Raw genomic sequence first — 3,788 nt, forward strand, 5'->3', positions numbered from 1 at the left:
AGTGGTGTGTGCACTGTAATTGCCCAATAAATATTTACAGGACTAAATTGAAATGTTTATCTCTAAATGGCTTTCTGAACATTCACTGACCAGTGGTGAGTTTGATAAACTAACTTTCCAATCATACATGTAGACCACAGTGCTTCAGCCTTAAAATGAGTGAGACCTATTTAAACATCCTTTTTCATAACATTACACCTGTTTAGAAGCAATTCCCCATGATGACTTTTATTGAAGAACATTCTGAGAAGCTACACGCAGACGAATCATGCATAGTCTGATACAGCAGGAAAATGTTTCACAGAAGGTTCAAGAAGGTGGTTGTTATGAGTCTGTCAGTGAAATAGAAGAATTCTTCCTACAAAATACAATATGAATGAATCATATACCCTTAATTTGGAGCTCTCAATGCTCTCTCAAAATTGCACTTAGAAACTAGATCAAGTTGTATGGCTCATGCATCCTAGTAATGCTTTTATCTTCAACTGATTTTTAAATTGTGAGTTGGTATGTATCAATTATGATTTAAGACACATCAGTGCTGGGTAGTGGCTCATCTTTGTAATCTAAACTACCCAAGAAGACAGTCTGGAGCAGAAATTCCATGAGGATCTTACATCCAGTTAACCAAGAAAAAGCTGGAAGTGGCAATATAAATCATGTTATAGAGGGCCAGGCTGAGGGGAGGGGCAAGTATGGGAGGCACTGATTCAAGCCCCAGCATCGACACCCAAGAAATAAATAAGTAAATAAATAAGATGCAAAAGACATAAAACATCTTGGTAGGGAAGAAGGTGCTTGAGCATATCTATTTTGGATTTTTGTAATATATTTTCACTAATGAGGAAACTATCCACCTGATTTATCTGTACTGGTGAATAAATAATGAAATTTCGAAAATCATATAATTGCTCTATTTCAGCAATAGGTTTTGAATTGTGGTCTCATCAAAATCAATGAAAGGGTTCTGTTTCGTCAAATGGTACAAAAATGTAAAATCTATTTTCCATTCCATCAGGCAAAGAGCGGAGCACATATCAAGCTTTGTGAACTGACGCTTTACTTAACCTCCTGAGTGTCCAAGATGGCATTTTCCGGTATCTCTTGTTCTTTCATGCCTGCCTCCATTTCTCTCTTCTTTCACCCAGTTTCCTCAAGTTGGGCACCACTGCCCAGTCCTGATTCGTTGTGGAGACATTCAGGGTTCACTCTCATCCCTTCTCTGATGAGAATTTCCTTGTGCTGCTCAGTTTAGAGTCTCCTGGAATAGACTCTGGAGATATGTTACCAGTAGATCACAGGTCGAGGGCGGGCTTAGTGTCAGTTGGCTCTGGTCTGGGTGTGTGAATGGAGAAACTCCATGAAATCACATGGGCTCTCTCCTTTCTCAGGCTGACCAGGCCTGCTTGCCTGGCTGGCGCTCTACCTGGCCCCTTATTGGTTAATCCGGAAATTGAGTCTCCTGGACTTTTCTGCTTAGATTAGCTTTGAACCATGACCCTCCCACATAACTAGCACAATCAGTCAATGTGACCCACAATCACCCAGATCATTTACATCTTAATCCAGAATATATACACGGATTCTTGCTTGCTGAATTCCATAATTCCAGCACAGAACTGTGAAGCCCGATTCAGAATATAATATTCAAAGAATTTAAGGCTCCTATCATTTGTTTAATTTACTACTAAATTTATTAAATGGCCTTAAAAAATCTAAAACCTAAACAAATTCATACTACTTTATATTTTCTATCCTTATTTGTATAAAAATTCATGTAAAACAATAACTTAAAAGACCAGTTACTCAAAATGATCGTTAATATCTTGTCATAGAGAAACAAGGTTATTTTTAATCTACACATGTGAACTAAATAGTGGTGAATTTCCTTGGGCTTCAGCAAGGCAGACTGGGTAAATTCTTAACAAATATACTGTGTCAATTCTCCGTGGAGTTACTTCCAGAAAGTATAAACAATTCCTTTCATGTAAGATAGGCTGAGTTTTGTGGTACTCACTAGGTCACACTCGAAATTCCCAATTTTGTAAACTGTTTAACACAGCCAAACGTTTTCATGTTTCTCTATCCCACATATTTTAATGGGCACAAAGTATATGAAAATATTTTTGTGTTTCCCTCGGTGTTGCCAGTTTAGTGATATCATTGTTTATTTCACTTTGAAGATTAGTCTTTGCCTAAAATCAATACTGAATTATGAAACGCTGATGTCAATATTCAACACAACCTAAGACAGGTTCCCTGATCTGGCGAGAGTCCCAATGCCTCAAACTGGCACCTCTGCCAGGCTCCGCCTCTGTGCCTGCTTCTGCCAGGGCCCGTGGTCCCTGGGAAGAAAAGGACTTCCTCTCCAAAGATAATTCAAGTACTGCAGGAAAACGCCTCAACTGTCCCATGCGTGGCTACATGCACCAGTGCAGCTTTATCACAACTGAACTCAACAAACATGCTCCAAGTCCCCAGGGCAAGCATCTGGAAGACTCTGGAAGGCTCTGACCCATCACTCCCTTCACTGGCGCAAATGAGAGGAACTGCGGTGGCAAAGGATGTTAATTTCCAACTGCTTGATTCTTAGCCTGTGTCAGGGAATTCATCAGAAAAGGTTAAGAAATGGAATTGTAAGGTGGAAGTGAATCACCCTTCAATTAATCCAGTTCACAGGAAGCCCCAGTAGACACATTTACTAATAATATCCATCTAATTTGATTATCCTTAAGGAAATGATTTTAAGATGGCAACAGATTTCAAACTGCAAAATAGAAAGCCTAGGAAATTGAGGATAAATTGAGCCTATGGTTCATTTGGTAAATTCAAATGTAGTAAGAATGTCCTACATAATGCCAAGTTTCTGTTGCTGTTCACTTCTGTATTATTTATAATTATTATATTTTATATATTTATTATTATTATATCTTTGATAAAGATATTTTCTTTTACTTCATCAATCAAACTCTATTTCACAAATCACCTTGGGCTTTCTCCTACATTAAAACAATAGTCTTTGCTAATCGCAGAATCCATCGATGGCTTTGCAGGTTTTCTGGGCCTGTTCGTTCAATCTGGAATCATCCATATCCAGTGAATTGGTGCTCGGCAGTAGTCAACTTCGAGCAAGGTTTGGGAAGGTCTTTTCAAAATTGGCACCAAATTTCCTAGGTGTATACTGGCAAGTCAATTCTATAGAAAAATCAATTGATGCCGTATTTGATAAATGAGCTGAGAAATTAAGAAAATGAAGCGTAAAAGGCATTCCAATCTGGCCCCTGGAAGCATGTATCTCTAGGCAAACAATCCTGGGGCAAATGTAATAAAATTGGTTAATTCTATTTGGGGATGACAGGACACATCAGAATAGTATAATCCATAGCCTTTGATAGTCCCTTCTCATCTGAAAATAAAATGTGATATGATTGATTTAGACAAATGTCAGAGAATTTTTGCTCAGTGCAGCTGTATTTCTATACTTTGCCTTCATTTCAAGTCCTCATTTATTTATTTAATTGGAGGGCTATCACATTAAAATACAGCTCTTGAGTGAATTACTGAGATTATGTTTTCTTGTTTAAGTTCTCTTGCACAAAATATCAAACCTATGTGGATTGGTCCAAGCTCTGCAGCCAATAGCTATCTTCAGGATGTGACAGAGAAAGTTGTTCTGCGTGAAGATGACATTGGTGTAAAGTTATGAACTGGAAGATAAAGCAAGGCTGTGAGCAAGGAGAAGCGCTGGTCACTGTTAGCACAAATGTGAGCACTGCCCAGCATCGTCT

The sequence above is a fragment of the Dipodomys ordii genome, unplaced genomic scaffold, assembly GCF_000151885.1.
Source record: "Dipodomys ordii isolate 6190 unplaced genomic scaffold, Dord_2.0 Scaffold152, whole genome shotgun sequence".
NCBI lineage: Eukaryota > Metazoa > Chordata > Mammalia > Rodentia > Heteromyidae > Dipodomys > Dipodomys ordii.